The 26,180-nt window shown below is 51.1% G+C and overlaps 1 protein-coding gene across 3 annotated transcripts in view; it reads left to right on the top strand.

Moving 5' to 3' along the window:
• The first annotated feature begins 1,632 nt into the window (after positions 1-1,632).
• ST3GAL1 (ST3 beta-galactoside alpha-2,3-sialyltransferase 1) overlaps positions 1,633-26,180 on the top strand; it is a 45,666-nt gene continuing 21,118 nt past the window's right edge. The window contains exons 1-3 of one of the 3 annotated variants that reach the window (XM_009213629.4): positions 1,633-2,584; positions 2,702-2,756; positions 25,712-26,034. The gene's annotated coding sequence lies outside the window, so the exon portion shown is untranslated. Of the gene's footprint in view, positions 2,757-22,949; positions 23,241-25,711; positions 26,035-26,180 lie in introns of all 3 variants that reach the window. The other 2 variants (XM_031669780.1, XM_031669779.1) reach the window with 2 other exon arrangements.

Here is a 26,180-nt window from a genome sequence, read left to right as displayed (position 1 = left end):
GTTTCACCATGTTGGCCAAGCTGGTCTTTGAACTCCTGACCTCAAGTGATCCGCCCACCTTGACCTTCCAAAGTGCTGGGATTACAGGCTGAGCCACTGCACTCAGCCAGAGAGATTGTTTCTTTTACAGAAATGTTCTTATAGATTCCAAATGGACAGTAATTCTCCAAACCCCCTCCCACAGCTACTGCTCCCCACCTTAAGACAGCACCTAATGACCCTGCCAGATAGGGCCAGGCTGGACAGGCATAGGAGAAGTTACTCTCGCTGCCTGTGTCTGGGGCAGTTTCTGGGTTATGCCTAAGTGCACACACTTCCTTGGGGATGGGGGTGGGTGAGAACAGCCTTTGACCTGCAGACCTGGGTTCCAGTCCCCATTCTGCCCTTGCTCCCCTTAGTCCACCGAGCTGCTCGACCTCCGAGCTTCGGTTTCCTTCTGTGGGTGATGGCGAGGCTGGAGCTACCTCCCAAGGACTGCCATGGGGCTGGGGCCAATGGATGTGGGAAAGGCCTTAACCTATGCCAGGCACACAGCAGGTCCCAGAAAAAAGATGTGTGCCATCCCTCTCACTTTCTGTTTACCCCACCCGTCCTCATCCTTCACTGAGTGAGTGTTTTCCTGCTCTTGAGTAGCTACCCACAGACACAGAACCACCCAGGCTTGGGGCAACCTCTTGGGATTCCGTGGCAACACTGAGAAAGCCTGCGTGGATTTTTCTATCATCCTCGCCTGTTACCTTTCCCACATCTGGCCTTGCTTAGAAAGAACGATGTCTGAGGCTGTTTGTTTAGTAGAGAGCTCTGTTAGCTGAGGAGGGACAGATTAAAGGCCGTGGGGACAGCCAAGCCTGTCCAAGTCCCCTTGCCTGGTGTGGCTCAGCCCGGCAGCGTTGGAAAGGAGAGCACCAGGTGAAAGTTTTGGCGTCCTCCCAGCTCGTTGCTAATTCGTTATTTGTATGATGACTGATGCAGTGCATTTGACCTCTCAGTCTCAACTTCCTCATCAGGGAAACAGGAACAAAGATACCTTCTGTGAGATGTGCAGCATCTGGCCCAGAGTAGAAGGTGATGATGATGATGAAGATGATCATAGCTCAGCCCTTAGGGAGCATTGCTGACAGGCCAGGAATGCTTTAAGCACTTCATATTCATTGACCCTCTTAATCTTCTTGGCAACCCTAGGAGGTGGGCGCTATTATTCTTTTTCTTTACAGATGAGGAAACTGAGGCACAGTGAGGTTAAGTGACTCTGGGCAGGATGTACCACCAGTGAATGACAGGGCTGGGAATTGGACCCAGGCTGTCTTGCTCCATAGCCCCCGACCCTCATCACTGCCCTCAGACCCAGGTGACATCAATTATGTCAAGCTGTGTCTCCTCCCTACAACCTTCCCTGCACTGTTGGGGAAAAGGACACAAAGAGCAGGTGTTGCTTGTTCTGAAAAGTACTTACTTTTAATTAAACTAAAAATGTCCCTTTCGTGTTGTTTCTCTAGAGAGTCAGAGGCAAGGCAGCCCCTCCCTGGGCACTCACCTCCCTCTTCAGGGCCCCCGGTGGCCTCTCGGTGTGGGATATTTAATGTCTGAAGGCTTCCGACTCATCCATTATTGATGGGGCATGGGTACACTGTGGGGAGAGGGTGAGATTGAGGCCCAGGCAGTCTTAACAGCTCAGGAAGTTCTTTTTATCCCTGTCCCTGGTGGAAAAGTGCATTACAGGTGACAGGCGCAAAAGCAGCTGTGACCAAAGCTACTGCCAGCCGTGGGTAGGGCATGATTATCATTTGTTATTGCCCCCTACTGAGCACCCACTTCTCATTCAGGATTTAGGGAAAAAATTACAGCAATGGCAACACCACTTCTCTGATCTTGAGTCTTAGGTTCACGTCTCTCTGTTCCTTCACAAAATGCCTAGCTGTCTGTTTCCTGCCAGTTAGAAGAATATGCCAGGCTCAGAACTACCTCCCGCCCCGGCCCAGTGAGATCTGTGAGCTGCCCCCAGCCCTGTTGTGAGTGCACACACTTCCCCTGGGGTTGGGGGTGGGTGAGAACAGCCTTTGACCTGCAGACCTGGGTTCCAGTCCCCATTCTGCCCTTGCCCCCCTTAGTCCACCGAGCTGCTCGACCTCCGAGCTTCGGTTTCACTCTGTGTGTGATGGCGAGGCTGGAGCTACCCCAAGGGACTGTCATGAGGCTAAATAATGGATGTGAAAGGCCTTAACCCAGTGCCGGGCACACAGCAGGTCCCAGAAAAAGGATGTGCCATCCTCTCACTTTCTGTTTACTCCACCTGTCCTTATCCTTCAGGGTTTGAGCAAGATCCGCTTGTCCTGGCCCTCTTTGACTCATTCCTCCCCCATTTCGGTGTTGTGCACGTTGGTTAAAACTCTTTGGGGCAGGCTCTCCAAATTTAGTATTTTTACAACAGGAAGTGGTCTTAGAGCTCATGCAGCTCAGAGCTTTCTGTTTGCAGTTTGGGACAGGAAGCTTCTGCACGAAGGTCCCCTGGCTCCCGTCCAGTGCTCCTTAAGTGACTATCTTCTTTCCCCACACTGAGTGCCTTGATAGGGCTCAGAGGCTTCATGTGAGCACTTAGCATTTACTGTGTATATCTGAGCCAAGCAGGGACAGAAACTGTCTCACCGATCCTCACGCCCTCTCCCCATGCTCAGTGTCCTGAGTATTTTCTTCTATTTTTCAGATGAAGAAACTGAGGCTCAGAGAAGTTAAGAGACTCCATTGAGGTCACACAGCCGGTAAGTGGCAGAGCTGGGATTCGAACCCAGCTCTCTTTCACTCCAGAACCTGTGCTCTAAATTGCCTTGCTTTCTTTGCCTTAAAATGGGGAGACCTGCGACTTTGTTTTCTGTTTTGATGGTGCTCACACAGATTCCTGGGTTGAAAGGAGAGGGCCCCTGGGTCCAAGAATTCAGAAGGGTGGTGGTGTTTGAGAAAAACAGTCCCATTCCCAGTGGGTGCCGTGGCTGGGACAAACCCGGAGCTTCAGCACACATGGGTTCAGGATCGAGCCCACTGTGGCCAGCAGGGTCCTGGGTCCATTCTCCCAGGAGGGTTGCTCCGAGGCCCCAGGATCTCTAGGAACCAGACCCCTGGAACCCCACAGCAGGGCCCAGGTGCCTCTTCGTGTGCTGTGTGCCTCACGTTCTGCCTCAACCACAGAGGAGCCCGGCAGGCAGGACTCAGTCTCACTCAGCACCACTCTGGATGGTTGCATAGTTACACGGTGTGGTTTGTAGTATTTTTGGTTTTGTTGTTTTTGCAAAAGCCAAAGGAAGTCTGTGGGCTGAGTTCTACCTTCCTTTCTTTGAGGATAGTTGGTCTGCTCAGTCAGGGGCAAGCAGAGCTCAGCTAGGGGAAAAAACAAAAACAAAACAAAACAAAAAAACCCTCCAAACACAAAGTTCACAGATCAGAGGGCACCTGACCTAGCCGGACAGTGGCACTGGCTGTTCATGGGCAGGGCTCATTGGAAGTTCCGTTACAATCATCCCATTTTCCAGATGAGGACACTGAGGCCTAGAACCAACCACACCCTCACCTCTTGGGAGGCACAAATCAGAATGAATCTTTGCTCCCTGAGTGCTGAGTGCTTTGCTGTTTCACAGCTCGCTGTCCCTGCAGTCCACACATACTCATTGAGGGCCTACTGCTGCTCCCAGCAGGCACACAACAGTCAGGGAGTCGGTTGAACTGCCTGCCTCCTGGTGGGGGAAGACAGAGAGACAGACATTCAGTCCACTGTCAAGTGCTAGTTCCTCATGAAGGCTGTGAAGGGGAATGCCACAGAACAAGTGGCACAGACAGTGATGCTATTTTAGGGTGATCAGGCTAGGCTTCTCCAAGGAGAAGCATTTGGACAGAACCGTGAATGCAGTGGGTGAGCAAGCCATATGAATTCTGGGGTAGGAACAGTATTGGTAGAGGGAACAGCAGGTGCAAAGGCCCTGAGGCAGAGAGTATGCTTGGTGTACCATCACGCTCTTTGAGTTTGATTCTCTGGGTGTTTGCTACCCCACCCCCCACCACCATCACAGTGGCTGCTCACCTCTAGTATCCCTTCCTTAGTCACCTCCAAGTGTCTGCAGGAGTGTGGCAGTGGGATGGGGGTTGTGTAGCAAGAAAAATCAAACAAAATTGCATGGGGCAGAAGAAAGATGTATAATAGGAAACTACTTGTCTTAGTCCTTAATCTAACTCTTTGCACAATTTCTGTCTTTGATGAAGCTTGCAATGGTTTCATCTTCTTGCTTTGTATGTATTCTCAAAATACCTTCTTTAACTAGAGCTGTGAGTTCTCAGCACACTGCAGTCCACTATGTCAGGCCTGTCTTTCCAGGCAGAGCAGGAACCCAGATTCAAAAACCACAGAAATAAGAGAAGAAATAGTTTTGGAAACTACACTGCCGACCTTGTGCTGAGCTCAGGGAGGGAGGTGCAGCAGGCAGACAGTGGCTGGGTGGGGGTGCAGTGGCTGACAGACCTCCGGACCTCTGTCTGGGCACAGCCATTAGGCTTAGGCCCCTGTGTGGGGACTCAGGTCCCTCCTTCATCACAGGGTGGTGTTAGCACCAGCCGAGTTCCTGGGGGAGCGGTTCGTGGGGCTGGGTGTGCTGGAAGAGACATGCTGAGGAGTTAGGGGCCCCAGGTTCTCTCTGACTTTGTTTTCTGTTTTGATTTTGCTCACATAGATTTATCAGTTGATAAAAAAGAAGGGCTCCTGGGTCCAAGAACTCGGAAGAGGGGTGGTATTTGGGAAAAATAGCCCCATCCCCGTTGGGTGCCGTGGCCTGGACAATCCCAGAGCATCCACACACCAGCGTTCAGGATTGAGCCCATTATGGCCGGCAGAGGCCCTGGTCCCCGTCCCAGGAAAGTTGCTCTGAGGCTCCAGGCTCTCTAGGAACCAGACCCCTGGGCTCCACAGCAGGGCCAGGTGCCTCTTCATGTGCTGTAGTCTCATCTGAGTGCCACCTCGGCCAGTGTACAACCTTGGGCAAGTCTCGCCCCCTCCTGGAGACTCTGAAAATGGAACAGAAAGGTGTGGTCATCTGTATGTTCCTGTGGTCTGGAAACGCTACAACCAACCTTTTTGCCTCTAAGGCAGGTAGCAGCCAGGCATGGGAACTGGGCTTCTGTCAGCTCCCCTTTGATTCTGTAGACCTCTGGCTCTTAGCAAAGAGATGTCCTAGAAAGGGGGGCAGTACCTTGGTGATCCTGTCTTGGACATTTAGACCAGAGCTTCCGCCCATTCTCACCTCTCCTTGACCTGAGACCTGTGGCTGCAGAACCAGAAACTCATTTCCAGAAGCAGCAGAATGTCTCTGTTTCCACAGGGCTCAGAAGTATTTATTAAGCCTTCCATTAACTGCATCTTACTCAGCTGGAAAAATAATACTCAGAAAGCAATTCTGTCTGGTTTCTGGCCTGTAAGCTCCTGAAGAGTTCTTGTAAGGAAGGCTCAAAAAACGCCTGTGCTGTGTGACTCGGAGCCCAGCCCTGCAGCTTCCCTCCAAGGAGCAGGCAGCTCAGTGGTTGACCAGCAAGCCCATTATCATTCAGCACCATTGGGTAATCCATGTGTCTGCCTGTCAATTAAACAAGTGCTTAAGAGGGGCCTGGGGCCAGGGGCACATACCGAGAGTACTAAGGCTAAATAAGACACAGCGCGTGCCCTCCACAGCAGTTCAGGCGCAACATGACCACTTTCTCTATTCGGTAAAACTCAGTTCTTGACTTTATTATTCGCAGTTCAAAAGTGGCGTGAGCTTTTGTGTCGGCTCCCCTTCACCCCCTAAGTGCCATAGTGGGCATGCAGAGGGCCCATATAGATGCCTGCACATGCAATGGGTTACGATATAGGACAGGAACACCAAGCTTGGGGGATCCACCATCTTGTGACAGACAGCGAGCAAGCCAGCTTTTTGTCCCAGAGGGAGACATTACCGCATGTCTCAGGATTGGTTGCTGCAAATGCAAGCCAGGTACAGAGCAGTCAGAGCCTTGCATTCTTTGTCTACCCAGCAAGATGTGTAGGAATGCAAGAAACTCATGGAGGAATGTCTGCAAACAATGCATTAGCATTGCACATATCTGGATCTGAATCCTACCTCTAACAATTTAACTAAGTGTTAAATTGGGTAAATTGCAATCACTGGACTTCTCAGCCTCAGTTTCCTCTTCTATAAAGTGGGGATAATGCCTACTTTCCAGGTGATTGTGAAAGAGAGTGTAGGGTCACTCCTCTGGGAATACAGTAGGGAACTAAGAAAGCCCTTGAGTTCAAGAAACTTAGTTGCTCGGGGAATCCTTTCAGCTATATGTAAGTATGCAATGTCAGTCATGTGTGTGGCTCATGCCTGTAATCCCAGCACTTTGGGAGGCTGAGGCAGGCAGATCACGAGGTCAGGAGATGGAGACCATCTTGGCTAACATGGTGAAACCCTGTCTCTACTAAAAATACAAAAAATTAGCTGGGCGTGGTGGCACATGCCTGTAGTCCCAGCTACTCGGGAGGCTGAAGGAGGAAAATCGCTTGAACCCAGGAGGTGGAGGTTGCAGTGAGCCAAGATCATGCCACTGCACTCCAGCCTGGGCGACAGAGCGAGACTCTATCTCAAAAAAATAAAAAAAAATAATAGAGGGAAAAATGCAGAGACCGATACATATCATGGTTCAGGGACAGTTTCTGCAAGGACTTGCCATTTGACCCAGCATCCTGAATTGAGTAAAGGAATGACCTTACTACCTGTGGGAAGAGCATTCTGGGCAGAACAGATAGCCTGTGTGTAGGTCCTATGCTTGGCCTGCTTGAGGGATAGCGTGGAAGATGATGCAACTCTGCAGAGTGAACAAGGAAAAGGCATGGAAAATGGAATCAGAGAGTAGGCAGGGACCAGTTCATGTAGGATCTTGCAGGCCTTGATGAGAGCCTTGGATTGCATTGTGGGTGTGGAGAGAACCCACTGGAGGCTTCAGGTAGGTGGGGGCAGGAGGAGAAAATGGCATGGAGGAGGCCGGGAGAGGCTGCAAGGTCTGGGATTTGCTTTTATCCTGCTGCTACTAACAAGTTAGCCTGTTAGTGTTTCACGGATCCTGGCAGAAGACGTGAGATTCCTGGGTCAGGAGTGTTGTAAAGTGGGAAAGATCTGACTGCTTTTTGTGCACAAAGCCTGAGCTCAGAATGAACTCTTCTGAGTTTGAAGGGGAATGATAGCTCAGTCAACACTTTCAGAAGCTGAGCCTCAGTCAACAAATAGGAAAGAGATTCTTGGAACAGATTCCAGGACACAGCGTATCAGAAGGCTCTTATTCTCTCTCAGCCTCCACGTCTTACCTGCAAAATAGGGAGAACATTGCTTCCCAGGCATATTGTGGGGCCTTGTAAATAGAAATTGAATCTGAAGACTTATTCTCTGAGTTAATAAGAAACAGCAAATTCTTCCTAATAATTTATCCTTCTAGGTTTTTGATGATCCCCTTTCTTCACTGAGAAGCTATTAATGTTTCTATGTAGCTCTGGTGCACAACACACACACTCTCAGACATGCTTGCAAAGTTTGCCTGCCAGTGTCTTCCTGGATAAAGGATGGTGTTGGTCATTTAGGGGACGAGCAGAGAGAAGAAGGTGAAAAGAGTCAGAACCCAGAGGGGCAAGAGAAAATAGCCAGGGTGGCCTCTTTTTTTCCTTTTTTCTTTTTTTCCTGATACAGAGTCTTGCTCTGACGCCCAGGCTGGTGTGCAGTGGCGTAATCTTAGCTCACTGCAACCTCCACCTCCCAGGTTCAAGTGATTCTCCTGCCTCAGCCCCCCGAGTAGCTGGGACTACAGGCGTGTGCCACCGCGCCTAGCTAATTTTTTGTTTTTCTAGTAGAAATGGGGTTTCACCGTATTGGCCAGGCTGGTCTCAAACTCCTGACCTTGTGGTCCACCTGCCTGGGCCTCCCAAAGTGCTGGGATTACAGGCGTGAGCCACCGCGCCCGGCCAGGGTGGTTTTTCTTTAGATCACGTTTCTTCCTCCCGCCCCATGCTGTACATCTGAAGGGAGCTGAGGCTTATACGCAGTGTCCCCCACGTGCAAACTCATGTGCACCCTCTACCCACCCCAGGATGCTCAGCCAGCTGGCCAAGCTTTAGAGCTGGAATTCAGATGGCAGTCTCTAGCCAGTGCTGGGCACATTCTGCCATCCCCATCCCTAGACCTTGTGCCTTTCCAGTCTTCGTTTCTCCCAAAGACCTAAGCAGTACAGCCTGCCTTGGCAAGGCCCGCCTCTTGTCACTGCATTGTGGGAGGAAATAAAATGGCACTTGCGTGTTTTAAAGTTGAGCAGAACAAGACGTTTTTAAAATGCTGTGTTCCCTATGTGGGAGGCCTTCTAATGGGCAGCTGGGGACAAGGCGTCCAGTCCTCCCACCCCCGGGAGGTCCCGGAAGGGACTGCAGCGTGGGATGGGAGGCACACTCCCAGCGTTGGATGCCCACCTGGTGACCAGCTCAGACAGAACTGGGACAGAGCTACCTCCTGCACCTGTGGCCATGAGGGTGTTTGGACATTCCCAGCAGTCATTCAGCATAGCTCCCTTTACCTCTCCTGTCAGACTTGCCTCCTCATTGGACAGAGGGTGAAGAGGACTCGTGATCACTTTGTGGGGAGGGTGGGCAGAGTAGGGCTGAGTGGAGGTGAACTCCCCCTGCCGCATGAACGCTCCCCCAGGTGGGGCATGGGCGCCATCCAGAGAGACCAGCTGAGGCTGAAAGGTAGATTCTTAGAATGAAGAGCTGGGCCTCTGGAGCCAGGCTGCTTGGATCACCTTTTATCTTATTCTATTTTTTTGAGACAGAGTTGCACTCTGTCACCCAGGCTGAAGTGCAGTGCTACGATCTCGGCTCACTGCAACCTCCACCTCCCGGGTTCAAGCAATTCTCATGCCTCAGCCTCCCAAGTATCTGGGATTATAGGCATGTGCCACCACGCCCAGATAATTTTGTATTTTTAGTAGAGACAGGGTTTCACCATGTTGGCCAGCCTGGTCTCAAACTCCTGACCTCAAGTGATCCATCCGCCGCAGCCTCCCAAAGTGCTGGGATTACAGGCATGAGCCACCACGCCTAGCCCCATTTCTTCACTTTGAAAGAGAACATATCACCCCCTTGGTAAAGCTGTTGAGGTCAAACAAGCAACCTGAGAGAAGTGCTGACTTGGTGCCTGGTGCAGACTTGGTGCACTTTAGGGACAGGACCCAGTGCTTTCTTCCCCAGCCATCTCCAGGACTCATGAGCTGAGGACACACTTGCGGAGACATCAATACTAGTATCTCACTCTCTCCATAGTCCACGCCTCCTGTCCCCCAGGGACAGGCTCTGGGAATGCCTCCTGTTCAGAACGGGCCCCTGCTCTCCTACCTGCTTGCTGGGCCTCTGCAGGCCCAAGCTGCCCAGTGTCCTCTCGTATCTTCCATCCCGAGCCTCACCAGGACTGCCACGCTTCAGCTGCTCTGAACATGCCCTGGACCCGTGGTGCCCATGCTCCCTCTGCTCCGGCCACCCGTGGACAGCTCTCGGTCCTCCCGGTGGACAGCTTGGCAGTCCCTTGTCAAGAGGGCAAGGTCTCCCTCCTTTCCTGACTGCTGGGCCCTTTCTGATGAGAGCTACCCTTCCTCTCCTCTGGGGCCCAGGGATGGGTGTGCAGCTGGGCCTGGGCCAGGGCAGTTAGTCCTGTGATCCAACTGGACACGGTGACACCCCTCCAGCCTTCAGTGTCTGGGGATGGGATGGTTCATGCCAAATGCCTGCTGTCGCCTGACGTTCCCACAGATCCCAGAACCCTGGAGGGTGCTGCGCGCCTCGCCATCGCCGCAGCTGGGTTTATAATGTGATCTTAATCCCCGTTGTGAACACCGCTAGAGGTTGCCCCTCGGCTCCCTCAGGCGCCTCCTGGATGCCCCTGAAAATCAGTAGCGTTAAAATATTTCCATGAAGTCAGGGACTAGGGAGGAGGGGGCCTCTTTAAGTCACGTGTCAGACTGTGAATCTCAGCTCCAGAGCGGCCACACCCCCAGCTTTTCCTTTATGCTGAGGGTTTTAGAACCAGTGACAGATGCCTGAGGGCAGGTGCAAGGGGCATTAGGAGCTCTGAATTGTCTCTTTTTTATCAGCCTCCTGCACCACCCAAATGGGGAGAAATCCTTTGTTCTGGGACAGGTGTGAGCCTGAGTGCCCTATGGTGCAACCGCTTGAATTCCTAGCCACATTACACGCTTCTAATGTCATTTGGATGTCCTGGGACTCCAAATTTAGCACTCCTCAATCCACACACATAAGAAGATTTGTGGATTTAAATTCTTTTTGTGAGGCTGTGAATATGAAAACATATTCACCTCCTTCTCATGTGATCCTAATCCTGGTTAATCGTGTTTCTCTGGGGCACTTCTCCACACTGCCTACTCTGAGCCACTATTTGTGCTTCAGGGGAATCTTTTTATTTCCCCCAAGTTCCCCAGCAAAGGAACAAGCAGGAGGCACCAAGGTGCAAAGAGGAAGATTTGGAAGCACATCGAAGGGTTCTCCCAACCTGCTGGCACTGCTGGACTGTGGGGGAAATGGGCAAGCGTCGATGCAGAAAGGAGCAGGGAAACAGAGGCTCCAAAGGAAACAGGCTTCCCAAGTCACCGCCATGGAGACTAGGCCACTCTCTCAACTCCCACAGGGTGTCCCGTGCACCCCTCTCCAGTTCAGCCACCATGTGCCAGTTGCAATCACTGCTGTCGTTGCTCACAAGCCAGCCGGGCTCCCCCTTGCCTTCAGTCCCCAAGTCCGTGTTCCTCAGGACTTCCATGATCCAACTCCACCCACAGCAGCCACTCTGAAGGGCATCCTGTTTGCTGAAACATACCGATGTCTCCATCATCACCACCATGTGCTTTTTTGGGCACAGGCCTGGTTTACCCTCCCCTTCTGCCCTCCTCTGTCAGTGCTAAGCCTCCTGCCTCCGTGGCCACCTGCCTTACACAGCCTTCCTTGTCTCTTTGGTTGTCATTCACCTGCCACTTGTGGATCGCTACGGCCCTTGGCGTCATGTCCTGGGAGGCACTGGTCCCTCATGAGCAGATTTCTATGTGTGAACTGCCCTGGGCTGGATCCTGGAGCCGGCCTAGTCTGTGGCTTCGCTATCTAGCAGTGAAGATACGCATGCCGCCAGCTGTGTTCTTGAAGCATCGCAGGCATGCTTGGATAGCTGGGTGAGAGGTACAGAAGTGAAGCATGGAAGAGCAGGCTCAGGAATCAGCCCTCACCCCTTCCTACCCACATGACTTGGAGTAAGCTACTGATGCCCAAGGGCCTCAGCATCCCCTTCTGTAAAATGGGATTATGGCGTCACCTCCCTCATAGGACCTGGAACTGTACTCTAGCTAGTCCCTAAAATACTGCGTAGTCTCTCAAAGCCCAACTTCCTTCTCTGCCCAAAGAACAAATGCCTGCCCAAAGAGCCCCTGGGGACTTTAGCCAGGCATCCGCACAAAAGAAATGTGTTAGCTACGGATGGGTCAGGCACGCACAGATAAGGTGGGGAGGCAGGAGATAGGGAGAAGGAGAGCGGACCAGAGGCCGCTAGATTGAGTTAGAGATATTCCATGGGCTTTTGTCTGCAGAATTATCAAACAATAAGGATTCTTTGATATTTAAGCCCGGCAGCAGTCGGAGAACAACAGGAGAGGACCCAGCAGATCAAACTCCCAGAGGGGCCTGGGAGTGGGCAGGGAGTGGGCAGTGGTCAAGCCACAGGCACTGATTGGAGCAGCCTTGGGTGGGCTAAGGGGACCTTGCCCTCTGGCTCTACTGGTGTTGACTACATTTCTGTGGGAGGTGCTGGTGCTGTCATCAGGGAGCCTAGGGAACAGGGTGCTTGGGGTGTCCCCCTGGTCGGACCTGGAATGTGTTGAGCTTGGCTGAGTGGTGCAATGGTTCCCCTGGTGCCATCCCTGCCAAAGACCCTATCAGTGTCATGAGCCTGATGATGAAATCTCCCCATGGGTGAGTGCCCCAGCAGCAGCTGGAGCAGAGTTTGGGCAGATTCTAGCGAGAGCAGCTACCCAAGGTGGAGGCGAGGCCAGAGCTCAGGGCATCCAGCTGACTCATGCGCTTCTTGCAAATCCTCTGAGGTGGCCAGCGCCTCAGAGGGGTCTCTGGGGTGGGGCTGGAGGCATGGCTTTCTGTAGAGCACAGCTCCTGGGGCACTCATTGCTTAGAGAACATTGTCAGCTGTGCCCCTTGGAGTTAGGTCTGTGGGGTCATCTGGACTGGTCATGGTGCTGGCAGGACACAGATGGTGCATTAAAAGTGGGCAGTGGAGGGGAGCTGAGTTGAAAGGTTACTCACAAAGTCATAGTGTGGTGTGGGAAACAGCAAATATGGTGCAATCCCTGGGACTGGGGCTGTTTCCAACCCTAGGGCTGAAGGGACAAGAGGACAGAGACTTACTGAAACCCCCAGGACACAGCTGATGTGTGGATGGGGCCATTCGACAGAAGCAAGAGACCACCAGCCCTTGGTTGTCCAACAGGGAGGGCACCAAGGCAGTCACTGCCTGTCCCCAGTCCCCTCTCTCCCTCTGGCCTTCCTCCAGGGCTTCATGTGGCTCCCAGAAGGTTGTCCAGACCTCATCGGGCCACCAGATCTTGCCTGGCCCACCCCTGCCTGCCAGTGCTGTTGCAGTCTTACAAATCCACTTGACTTTGTTTCTTTCAGTTCCTTGGACTCACCTACTGTCCCCACAGCCCTTCACACCTGTAGCTTCCCCTGCCTTGCAGGCTGTCACACTCACTGCCCAATCACCTGTCCACCCTGTGGACCCTCAGTCACTACCACTTCCCCCAGACACCCGCCTGTCCCTCCCATGCCCTCTGCTTTGTGGCACTGAAGGCTGCCAGTCAGGGCTCTCCAGGAGAGCAGAGCCTATCCCATATTTGTGTATGCATGTTAAGAGATTCAACTTTCGGAACTGGCTCAGGCAGCTGTGGAGGCTGCCAGGTTCAAAACCTGGTGGGCAAGCCAGAGGGCTGGAATCTCAGGCAGGACTTGATTTCTCTGTTACAATCTTGAGGCAGAATTTCTTCTTTTCCAGGGAACCTCAGTTTTTGCCCTTCAGGCCTTCAACTGACTGGATGAGGCCCACCTACATTCATCTCCTTTACTTAAAGTTAACTGATTGTGGAGCTTAACCACATCTGCATGCTACCTTCCCTGAAACACCTAGAGTGTCTGACCAAACTCCTGGACACCATGGCCTAGCCAAGCTGGCTCATTACATTTATTTATTTGCTTAGAGATAAGTCTCACTCCCCCAGGCTGGAGTATGATCATAGCTCATTGCAGCCTTGAATTCCCGGGCTCAAGTGATCCTCCTGCCTCAGGCTCCACATAGCTGGGATGACAGGTACAAGCCACATGCCTGCTGATAAATCTAACCATCACAGCTGGTCTTTTGTGTGATTCCTTAATAATCTCAGCCTCTGTCCTGCCCTGTGATGTTGTTTTCAGTGAGCAAGGATGAAAATCATTCTATTTTTCTCTCTCTTGTTTTTTTTTTCAACCAAGTCTCGCTCTGTTGCCCAGGCTAGAATGCAGTGGCGCAATCTCGGCTCACTGCAACCTTTGCCTCCCAGGTTCAAGCAATTCTTCTGCCTCAGCCTCCTGAGTAGCTGGGACTACAGGCATCCGCCACCACACCCAGCTAATTTTTTTTAGTTTTAGAGATGGAGTTTCACCATATTGACCAGGCTGGTCTCAAACTCCTCACCTCAAGGGATCCACACTCCTCAGCCTCCCAAAGTGCTGGGATTACAGGCATGAGCCACCGCACCTGGCCATTCTACTTTGTCTAACCATTGTTTTGTTCAGCACTTAACAGTAACTGCTAGACAGCTGGTGCCCAGTGAGTAACTGTCAAATGAAAGAATGAAAGCAAGAGAGAGAATCTACAAAGGGGCTTGGCAGTGTCCAGGTCAGAGATGTTGCCAAGACAAAGTGAGATGCTGTATGTCAAGTGTCTGCATGTAGTAGGTGTGAAACTCACACATGCTATTTCTTCTTCATTTTCAACCCCGCCAGCCACTATCCACACACACACACATGCAGTTCTGAATTTCTCAGAGGAATGATGATCCCGGGTAGGTGACATTTTCCTAATATTAATATTAATGTTGAATATTCTTTTGTGATGGTCGAGAATTGTTCTAAGCACTATATATATATATACACACACACACACACCCCAATAGTATTGTTTCCAATGTGTGTTAAATATTCAAGATTATTAGTAACATGATTGTACGGCACGGTGGCTCACGCCTGTAATCCCAGCACTTTGGGAGGCAGAGGTGGACAGATCACAAGGTCAGGAGTTCGAGACCAGCCTGGCCAACATAGTGAAACCACGTCTCTGCTGAAAATACAAAAATGAGCCAGGCACAGTGGTGCACATCTGTAGTTCCAGCTACGCGGGAGGGCGAGGCAGGAGAATCGCTTGAACCCGGGAGGCAGAGGTTATGGTGAGCCGAGATCACGCCACTGTACTCCAGTCTGGGTGACAGAACGAGACTCCATCTCAAAAAAAAAAAAAAAAAAAAGAAAAAAGAAAGAAAGAAAGACAGTGACTCTCAGGACTAACCAATATTCATTAATTTGCTCAATTAGCCGAGTCTAGGTGAGCAGGGGCTGGGATCATTGTCGCATTTTACAGATGAAGAGCTGACTGGCCTTGGCTCCTGAGGTGGCCCCAGTCACGCTGTGCTCCATGGCTGCTGTCCCCAGGGGCTTGGGGTGGGTGTTCCCTCCTCTCCTGGGAGGCGCAGGCAGCCTCAGGGCAGCACAGTTGCTGACTGGCTTCATTTGAGACTGATTTTTTTTTTTTTTTATATCGGAGTCTGGCTCTGTCACCTCGGGCTGAGGCAGTGGCCAGATTCAGCTCACTGCAAGTTCGCCTCCCGGTTCCCCGCCGGGCTTATCTCCTGCCTCTAGCCTCCCGAGGCTGGGACTACAGGGCGCCTGCCGCACTGGGCCTCGGGCTAGTTTTTATTTTAGAGGACGGGTTTCACCAGAGCCTGCCAGGGATGGTTCCCTGGATTCTGATCTGGGTGGATCCTGCCTGGCCTCGCCTCCCAGCAAGCGGGATTACAGGCTTGAGCCTCATCATACTCGGCCGAGACTGATTTAATCGGAGAAAGAGGTAAACGCCCGCCAGCACCTGAACCTGCTACTGACCAGGAGCTTGTCATCACCTGTTTACCTTGCAGTGGCCAGGGCCTCCTCTCAAGCCTCACCTCACTGTGGTCCTGTTTCTCTTGGATGATGTTCTCTGGAGGGAAATGGGTCTGGCTTCCCTCACTGCTGATCCTTCCTGACCCGGGGGAGGAGAGCGGCATCGAGTGGGTCCAGGCCTGGCTCGGCCATGAGAGCACAGCTGCCAGCTTCAGGGGTGACTCAGCGGGTGGAGCTGAGCTGCAAGGAGAAAACAGAACAAGGGAAAGGAAGGCTCACGCTTGCCCCTGCCAGGCCCTGAGCTGCGTCACACGCAAAGCCCGCCCAGTGCTCGCACTGCCACCATGGAATGGGGATAGGCTGGTCCCTCTTCCACAGCTCAGACACCAAGGAGGCCCAGGGCAGGGGCGGACCTCAGCCTGGCACCATCCACTTCATACTAGCAGGTGTGAAGTTGGGATTCGGCATCAGCCGTAATCCTGACTTTACACCTACCGGCCGAGGGCCTTGGGTAGGTGGCTTGACCACTGCAGGCCTCTGTCCCAGCTCTGAAAGCTGGAGATAATACCCAGTACCCTCATCGGGAGCTTGTTGTGGGCCCAGCCAATGTGCACCGGTATTGTGCTTAGAACAGGGTGTAGAAAAGACAAAGGTGATGGTAGGTGTCCTCAGTGTTGACACATTACTGCTCTATGCAGTCACCTCAAGTAGGGATGGTTTCTAACCCCCGCTTTATAGATGAGGAACTTGAAGCTCAGCAGCCCATGTAACTTCCCGGGGATCACCGCAAACAGACCTCGACCCCTTGTGGCAACAGCTAAACCGACTCCTGACCTTCTCTCCTCCCCAAAGCTCTACCCTCTCTCTCTTTTCAGTTGCATCCCATGACACCTCCTAAGATCATGGCCCTGGGAATGGGAAGAACACCCACTCCAGGGCAGCCGGCCTGTAGAATACAGCAGATTCTGTCTAAGGAGTCAAGTGTGTCTTGGGACTTGGGCATCTGGTTTTCTTTAGCCCTGGTGCACTTTTCCTGTGTATCCTTGGAAAAGTCCCTTCCCATTTCTGAGCTCAGCTTCCACATCTGTGGAATGAAGTGAGGCAGCAGCTTGAAGCGTAAGGATTTGATTCAGGGATCCAAGTGCTTATAAAGTTCTGAGAAGGGCAATGAGAATGGGGGCCCTCCAGGGTTTGGGCTGCAGTGCTTCAGGTTGAGGCCCATAGGCCACGAAACTTCAGGAAGTCAGGACAGAATCTGCAGCTGCCCCACTGCCTGGAAGTGGAAGAAGGCAGGTTCTGGAGTCCAGATTCTGGGGCAGCCACACAGCAGCTTCTACCACTGCTGGAGGGAGGAAGGCTCTTGCCTCGCCCACCTGCCATCCCAACTATCACTGCTCAGATCTCAACCATTTCCAGAGCACTGTGGACAGGGATGCTGGGAAATGTAGTTCCCAGGCTTCCAGCTCCTGCAGTCTGGGGAAGCACACAGCGGTTGGGAACAAGCCCTCACTCCTGTAGACAGTGGCCAGCGTAGGAACCCCTGCTGCAACAAGAAACAGGGTGCTCTGAGAACCCTCAAATGCAGGCAGGATTGATGCAACTCTCAATAGGGTATTTGAGCCGTGTGGCTTGCAGATACCACTCTAGTTTCTAGCCTTATTCGTTGATGATAGCTACAAGTTTGCTGAGTTCTTAAATGTTTCTGAACAGTCTCCCATCATGATTCCCTGTGTGTGATACCCAGGGAGCAGGGAGGGTTAAGGATATCAGCAAAGAGAAGGCCTCATCACCCAGGGTCAGCGGTATCAGGCCAGGAGTACCCCTTAGCTGCAGGGGGATGGACAGGTGGCAGGAATCCTGGGGCAGGGGTGGGCTTGCTAAAGCCCAGGAAGGCTTCTAACCAGGCGCCTCTAGCTCTGACTCACTTGGCCCAGGTTTCTTATTAGGCGGATTCTCTGAATGAGGGATTAAAGTGGAGGTCAGACACACCCCCTTGTAATAACACAGGGGCACAAGGGACTGCACTGGGAGAGTTCCATATGGAAGTTCCACACACTCAGCTTCCAGGTACTGCATCTTCTTCCTGGGGACCCGTGCTGAGCACAGAGTATGTAAGAAAGGAGGGAAGGAAGGAGGGAGGAAAGAAACGTTTAGACATTGATCCCAAAGATACAAAAGACCTGGTCCAAGTTGGCTCTGCCATCTGGTTGTTTTAACTCAATCCAGGTGCCTGCCCTCTGTCAGCCTCAGTTTCCTTGTCTGCAAGTTGACAGTGAAGGTAACTCCCATGTATTGAGCATCTGTTAAATGTGAAGCATTTATGTACTTAATCCTCATGTGTCCCTTTGAAGAGATGTGATTTTCCCCCATCTTGCTGGTGCAGGCCCTGAGCCCGATGAGGTAGATGAAGTCCCTACCCAAGACCTCTCGGCTAGGAGGTCGGAGATTCAGGATTCAAACCCAGATCTGGCTGACCCCCCAATACCCGTATTCTGTTCACCACCCAGTGAGTGGGGCTGCTGAAAGGGTCAAATGGATGGCAGCTGTGACTGTTTTGGCAAACTATAAAAAACAATGCAAAACAAATGAGATGATCCCCAATTCAAGACTGGCAGTCGGAGGCTGTGAGGGTGGCCAGGCTTTCCTGCGGATGTGTAAATCGTGGATACTTTAGAAGACAATGCATCTGCGTTTCCAAGCATGTGGGAAAAAAGACTGATTGGAGAGTGGAAAATTGGAGATATCAGAGCAACTTTGAGGAACCTTTTCCTGGGGAAGGTCAAAGCTGGTTGCAAACTCAGGTGGGCCTGACTCTGTACATAGGGCTCTGGGACAGCTACCTCCTGACCTGAGGCATGGCTTTTGCAGAGTCCTCTGGGTCTGGGAGCCCCTGGGAACCCTGACCTTTCCCCTAGTATGTTAGGAGCTCCTTCCTGCCGGTCCTGGGAGGTCTTGGCCACAGGAGTAGAAAGCATGAAGATTTAGCTGTTCAGCACATCAAGGAATTCACACAAATAATGAATTCAGCGAGAATCATCATTTGTGTAATACCACTGGTTTGCATGATTTGATGCCTGATTTCATTTGGTTTTAAATAACCCTGCCAGTGGGACGGACTAAGGGTTCTGCTGGACTTTCTCCTTTTTGTTTACAAATGAGGACCTTGAAGCTTAGTGGGGAGAGACAGAATTGACCTTTGTGGTCACCTACGCTGTGGCAGGAACTGAGCTGCTCACTTTTGTGCAAGGCCTTTTATCTCACAGCAACCCTTCGTGTTAGCAGTTTTGTTTGTTTGTTTTTTTGAGACGAAGTCTCACTTTGTCAGCCAGGCTGGAGTGCAGTGGTGCGATCTGGGCTTACTGCAACCTCCACTTCTCAGGTTCAAGTGATTGTCCTGCCTCAGCCTCCCAAGTAGCTGGGATTACAGGCACCTATCACACCCGGCTAATTTTTGTATTTTTAGTAGACACAGGGTTTCACCATGTTGGCCAGGCTGGTCTCGAACTCCTGACCTCAGGTGATCCACCCACCTCGGCCTCCCAAAGTGCTGGGATTACAGGCGTGAGCCACCATGCCTGGCCTGTGTGAGCATTTTTAATCCTATTTTGTAGATTCAGGAATTGAGGATCAGAGAGGGCAAGTGCCTTGCCCATGAACACACATCCAGGAATGGGAAGAGTCAGGATTTGAATGCAGGTCTGTCTGTGCCTTTGTTGTTGTTGTTTTTGTTGTTCAGACAACTGTTGGCCATGATCCACTAGGAAATTCTTTACAAAACCAGATTAAATGGGTTCCAAGCATCCAGTGACCAGGCCGGGGCCAGAGAGCAGTTCAGAAAGGAGTCATTCTTCTTACCGGAAGGTTTGAGGGCCTTTAAGTATCCAAGATTTACTGGTCAGGTCTTACTTGGTCCCACCCTGTGCCCATACATGAAGCCAGCCGGCCAGGATCCCAAAGCCCACGGGAGGATCTGTTTTTCAATATGGGAAGTCCCCGGATGTGTTGCACTAGAAGTCATCCTCGCTGTCTGTGCAGAGCTGGCCTGGGAGCAGGATGTTCTGACATAAAGTGAAAGCAGATGCAGTGGGGCCCCTTGGGTGGGGCAAGGGGGTGGTGGCTGCCACGGCTGCAGTTGCAACTTTCCAGCCTGCAAATCTGCCTCTTCCTCCCACCATCTGTGCACTTGGCTGGTGTGAGGAGGTTTGCCTCGGCACCTCTGAGGCCTCTCTGGCCCCACCCTCTTCTCTGAATTTGCCAAGCCGCTGACGCATACAGGCAACCAATCCAAGAACAGGAACATGGAAAGGCAAAGGAAAGATGCTGTACTTCTACTTTGGGCAATGGCAGAAGCTTGTACCAGATCTTTTCTCCCACTGAGAACTATGAAAGCTGGAAAAACTTGAAATCCAGCTCTTTGAAGGCATTAGAGAACAACTAAAGCAGCCAGGACTTGAGGTGTGAAGACCCCCAAGAGAAAGGAAATAAGTTGGGGGAAACCCAATACTCCCTGCTCCTTTCCTGCACAAGGTATGTGCTGATTTTTGCAGAGGGTTCAGAGGACGAGCAAAGAGCAACAGTTCAAAGTGTTTGGCAGTCTCACAAGGTGGGGAAACAGAACAGAGATAGGTAGGTAGGTAGAGGGAGTCAGTGAGTTCAGGACTACTAAGTCAACCAAAACCCAGGGAACCAAGAACCTAGAGCAAAAAGAACCACAAAGAAAAGAACGTGTGCTCTGTGCCTTTTAAAATTTTCCTTTCAAGGCATTTGCCAGCACTTAAGTTTCATGGGTCCAGAGTCTAAGAAACCAAGCAGAAAACAGCAGATGAAAAGCTGAAAAGGCTGGCCATGGTGGCTCATGCCTATAATCCCAGTACTTTGGGAGGCCGAGGTGGGTGGATCACCTGAGGTCGAGAGTTCAAGACCAGCCTGACCAACATGGAGAAACCTCGCCTCTACTAAAAATACAAAAATTAGCCAGGCACAGTGGCGTGTGCCCATAGTCCCAGCTACTTAGGAGGCTGAGGCAGAAGAATCACTTGAACCCAGGAGGTAGAGGATATAGTGAGCCAAGATCACACCACTGCACTCCAGCCTGGGCAACAGAATGAGACTCTATCTCAAAACCAAAAACACAGTAACAACAACAACAACAAAAATGGAAGGCTAAAAAGTTAAGCTAAGCTTATGGTGATCCCATATTACAGGGGAGACAGAAATTGGAGATAGGAGCCTGTAAGGAAGAGTCACCCTGATAAGCATCTCAGTTTACCTGTTGAGAACGGCTATGCCCCAGGGGTAAGAGTAAACCAGAAATAGACCAGTCTTCATGAAAAGTGAAACACAGCCGCAGTCAGAACAGAGTAATGTGCCCCTTCTGTACCTGCTGGTCTGGAGACAACCAGTCCTCTCTGAAGGAGGACAGCCTCATCCAGAGCCTCTACATTTTTGTCATATACAATACAAACAGCAACCAGGCCTGCCAAGGACAGAACCAAATAACCAAAGAAAGACAGAGCAACCGAGAAAATAGACAATAGAAATAGACCCATGTTATCCAAGTATCACAGGATATCCAATGTGGGCTTTAAGATGGCTGTGGTGAATAATTGCACAAAGATAGATGACAAGATGGAGACATTCACCAGCAAAGTAGAACCTGTCAAAAAATTAGGTGGAAATTCCAGAACTAAAAGACACCACTGAAATGAAGAACTGAATACATAATTCAAATAGAGTAGGCACAGCAAGAAGGGAAGCTAAACAAGGTAGTACCCAACATAAGAGGCTGGAGGGATGACAGTAAACCAAGTCCAAAGAAGTTATCAGAAAGGGAATGGGGGAGATAGGGCAGATAAGAGCAAGTATTGATGGAATTGAACGATGAGCCGTGGCTACATAGAAAGCCACAGGAGAAGGCAGGAGTCTGGCTTTGCCACCATTTTGCTGTGTGACCTTGGATAAGTCACTTGCCTTCTCTCGGTTTCAGGGAGACAAGCCTAAGGGTTACCCACCTTTCCCGTAGGTAGGTGGCTTGGGGATTACATGGGGAAAGTTGTGGCCACTCTGCATTGAAAGTGTCAACTTTGCCAACAGCCTGCACAGTTCACTCAGGCATACCTGTTCTCTGGTGACCATAGTGCCAGGGGCTGTGTGAAGGGCTGGGAGGGCATCCCAGCCTGTGATGGGTATTTACTACCATCTCGTTCAGCGGGTATTTACTACAGGTTCAAAACTCCATGCGGTTCATTCATCCGTGTTTGCAGGAGTTCCACACAATTCTCTCAGTCTCTGGTCATTGCCCCTCAACTCCCCATTGCCAGAGGAGTTTATCTTCATTAGGTACTCTCCGTATGGAAATTCTTACTTTCCAGTCCTCAAAAGTGTGCTAACATTTGTCAGTCTTGTGCTGGTGACCCCACTAAGCTCTGTTGTGTGCAGGTGCTTCATGCCTCCTTGTATTGAGCATGTGGCCAGGAAATGACTGCCATTTGGCAGAGGACAGGAAGCCAGCTTCCCTCCTTCCCCATCCTTCCCTGCTCCCTCTCTTCTTTCTCCTTGTTCTGGGAGGCCAGGCCTCCCTCACCACACACTTGGCATGCACAGATCTTTGGCCTGTGGCGTCTTGACCCAGGTTTCATTTCTGGGAGCCAGGGCTGGCATTCCCCCATGCCTGCGGGCTGCCCCACACTTGCTAGAGCACAGAGAAGACATGCAGTCCTGTTTCTTCCCTGCAGCCAGGGAAGGGGTGGGGTGGCGTTCTTGCTTTTCCATTGCAGTTTTATCTAGGGCTTTGGAAAGCACTAAATGATACCAGCTCGGAAGCCTCTGATGGTTATGGGGAGTACCCTGGCCTTGGAGGTGTGGCTGCAGGATGCCCCAGAGGAGAGGAGGCTGTCACAGTCCCACAGCCTGTGCAGCACAACCTTGCTCTCTGCCCTGCCTCTCATCCAACCCCTAGCAGCAGTCTAGAGCATTAATATCTCTCATGCAGAAGCAGGGCATTGTAGGAAACATGACCTCTCATCCATAGCCTTGTTTGATCAACACGGTTCAACAGTCATCTATTTCAGAGAACTCATCTCTGCCCTGGCATTAGGGGTGCAGAAACACTAAGGGCAAGGGTGCCCTAGGCCCTGTTCATTGTAAAGGCTAATGTAATAAGACCATGGCATTCCTCTGCTCAGCCCCACCAGCGGGTTTCCAGAGAAACCCACTAACCCAGAGAGAACTTAGTCTTGACTGTGGCTTCTCTGGCCCAACGTACTCTCACCCCAGCTGCATGCCCAGATTCCCTTTCACCCCCCACCCACTCCTCTCCTCCAGCCTGTGTCTGATCCAGGCATACTGGCCTCCTTTGTTCCAAAGGATCTGGGGCCCTATTGATGCCTGGGAGGCCCCTACCTTAGATCCCTTTACGATGTACCCCAGCCACCTTGTCCAGGGCCTGGAGAATGCAAGGACCAGCAAATATGCAGTCGATGAATGAGATGAATGGACAACCTTGACGGGCTGGCAGCCCTGAGAAATTAGCAGAATTTGTGTTATCAATCCCTTTTTCCCATTGAAGGGATGGTTCAGAAGGGCTAGGTGACTTGTTCGTGGTCACACAGTGAGTAGAGTGGGACAGGCTGCTGAGAATGGAAATCTGACTCGGAGTCTGTGCTTTCTTTCTCAGATCTCCCTCTGGACTGTTGGCTGTTTTGTTTCCCTCCATTCATTTCTGGGTTCCTTCATGACCCAAGCCTCCACTGAGCATTGAGTGTGTGCACGGGTGACAGGGTCACTGCCATCGCGAGGCTGAGTTTCCATCCTCACGATGCTCCCCGTCCAGGGAGGAGACATATGTGTGAAGAGTGCAGACAGAGTGCAGCCAGGACCCTGGGGAGCCAGGAGAGGCCCCTAACTCACTCCAGGAGTGGACAGGGCTTCCTCCAGGAGTCGGCACCAGCTGAGCCCTAGAGAATAAGTAAGAACCATCGGCCACGCAGGGTGGGGGTGGTTTTCTGGGCAGTGGGAACAGCCTGAGCGGGGGCACAGAGGTAGGAGCAACTGTGACCTGTGGGTCAGTCATGTTGCTTGACGTTACAAATAATCTCCTTTATCCCATGAAGGGGACGCATTCCCTCATGTATCTGAAAAGTCAAGATGAGGGTGGGGCTGCAGGTTGAGCAGGATCAAGGATTTAGCACCATTTGTTCAGGTTGTTCAGCTCTAGTCTCTTCTACACAAGCTAGCAAAATAGCCAGCAGGATGTTCCACATGTCAACAACAAGCCAACCAGAGCAAAAGAGTTTCTTCCCTCGCTACAGAAGCTGGACTGGATGAATTAAGGCATATGCCCATCCCTGGATCAATTACTGGGGTAAGAGGTGGGAACCCTCTGCCAGTCAAGTGAATTGTGAGCCTACCTGTGATGGTGCAGAAGTTATTCTTACTCAAATTACAGAACTGCTCCTTGATGGGGGCAGGTGGGGAGAGAATTGGATGGGACACCTGTGGACACCACTAGGTTATAAACAAAATCTAGATTCTCATGAAAAGTGAAAATTGGAGCAGGGGCCGGATAAAAATGACATTGCCAACTGAGCTGCAGAGCTCAGACCTTATCCTCCGTACGTTGGGCTTCTACTTCTGGAAGCTGTAGAGGGTTGTACCCTATGTATCTTGGACCCTGGATGTCTCCAGAAAGGCACTGTGGATTTAATATGGTTTTTTGAGCTGCCCCCCTTTCTACCAAAAGGTTATCAATCTCCTTTCAACTCTAATTTTCCTGGAAAAAAAAAAAATACCCTGCTTATTGGCGATCTACACCTTGAGGATGGGGAGGAATTGATCAGATTCCTTCCATTCTTCAGCATTCCAAGCAAAGACCAAAGAGGCCATGCTCCAGGGCAGGGGTGTAACCGCAGTTGTATCATACAGAAATCCCAAGGTGTCAGTGAGAGCCAGGGGGGTCTCTGATGGGCATTTGAGAGGTACCCGTTTACTTTCCTCAAAAGAATATTCCCCCCTTGCTCTATATCCCTCCAGCTGTAGTAATCTGAAGAACAATTAACAAGACAGGTGTCTGCTGCAGGGTAGAGCCCTCTAACCCCCTGTTCTTGGTCCCCTAAGAGGGGACCATAGTAACCCTAACCCTAACCCCTCCAGATGCAAGGAATCAGAGGACTGTGGATTTGGACTCAGATCCTGCTCCTTCCTTTCTTTAGGCAAGTCATCTAACCTCTTTGAGTCTCAGTTTCTTCTGAGACACTCTCCTTAGGGAGAGTCTCAGTTTCTTCTGAGAAACTCTGAGAGTTTCTTCAAGACAAAAAGGGAAACTAGTATCTAGCTGGCAGTATATTCCGAGGATTATCTGAAGAGATATGTATGCATGAATATCTCATGCTCTCAGCTCTTAGTGGATCATCAAAGAATATTGATTCATTCATGTGCTGAAGAAGGATTTTTTTTGTTTTTGAGATGGAGTCTTGCACTGTTGCCCAGGCTGGAGTGCAGTGGTGCAATCTCGGCTCACTGCAAGCTCTGCCTCCCAGGTTCAAGGGATTCTCCTGCCTCAGCCTCCCAAGTAGCTGGGACTGCAGGTACTCGCCACCATGCCCGGATAATTTTTGCATTTTTTTTTAGTAGGGATAGGGTTTCACCGTGTTAACCAGGATGGTCTCGATCTCCTGACCTCTGATCCGCCTGCCTCGGCCTCCCAGAGTGCTGGGATTACAGGCGTGAGCCACCGCGCCCGACTGAAGAAGGAAAATTAAAGTTCAGCAATGGCCTAATAGATACCAGAAGCCCAGCATACATCATTTTATCTTATCTTCATAACCATTCTATAAGTAGGGGTGTTAATATCCCACTTTACAAAAGAAGAAACTGAGGGTCAGGAAGGTTGAATAACTTTCCCAAGGCTCCACAGATGGGAAATCAGAGCTTGAACTTGGACTGTCTAAAGCCCCTTCTATGGAAGTAAGGCCAGTTGGCAGAGCTTGAATGGCCCGGGTAAAAGGAACCCTGGGTCACTCTCTAAGCATACCATTGTTGTTGTGCTTGTTGCTGAAATCCAAAATCTGGAAGAGAATGAAGTAGAGAGAAAGCAAATAACATGTATTTAACAATCCCTGGGTATATTGTACCTACATGCGTCATGAGCTCTTTTACAAACGTTTGTTGAGTGTGTCAGTGTGCTAGGTTCTTGTTGTTGGAAGTATGGAGGGGACACTTTCTGCATCCCATAGTAACCTTGCAAAGAGATGATAACATCCGTTGTATGCACGCACTGAGGCTCACACAGGTAGATAAACCATCCGGAGCCACCTGCCAGGTTGGCATGACACCAGAAGGAAGACCACGGAATGCATCCTGGTGGAGATGTGGAGAGAAACATTTTTTATAGCAGGATCACAGAATCTCACCCTGTTTTCTTCCTCCTTTTCTTTGCAGATGACAGACAACCTTCTGTGCTTTCATCAAGCTGGTTGCATACCCACCGTGTCTCTGGCGACAGCATGAGAAAGAAAAAGCCCTAATTAAGGATCATCAGAAACCACAGTTGGAGGAGGACGGCAGAGACAGCTTCCCTCCCCGCTATACCAAGACCCTTCCTTCGAGGTCCTTGCTCCTGAGGGACCCTGGACTGTCACAGCGATTAATGACCCCTTATCTTGTTTGGATGGGAAAGGAAATCACTGGTTAAAGCTTGATCAGGAGACATTATCAGCTCTGTAAGGATCGCAGAAGAATAGGCTACTTTATTTTCTGAAAAGGTAAATATATGCAAGCAAAGCCAACATGTCACGAATGGCCTTGGTCTACCACACAGCGGTGTCTGGGACACAGTGGGGGGTCATCCCCCAGCGGGAGTGAAGTCGACCTTAGCGGCCCTTGTGTCCTCCCTTGGAATTCCCGCCAT

Source organism: Papio anubis, chromosome 8 (genome assembly GCF_008728515.1).
Source record: "Papio anubis isolate 15944 chromosome 8, Panubis1.0, whole genome shotgun sequence".
Classification (NCBI taxonomy): Eukaryota; Metazoa; Chordata; class Mammalia; order Primates; family Cercopithecidae; genus Papio; species Papio anubis.
The sequence above is the reverse complement of the archived record's forward strand: the minus strand, read 5'-3'. Positions and strand labels throughout refer to the sequence as shown.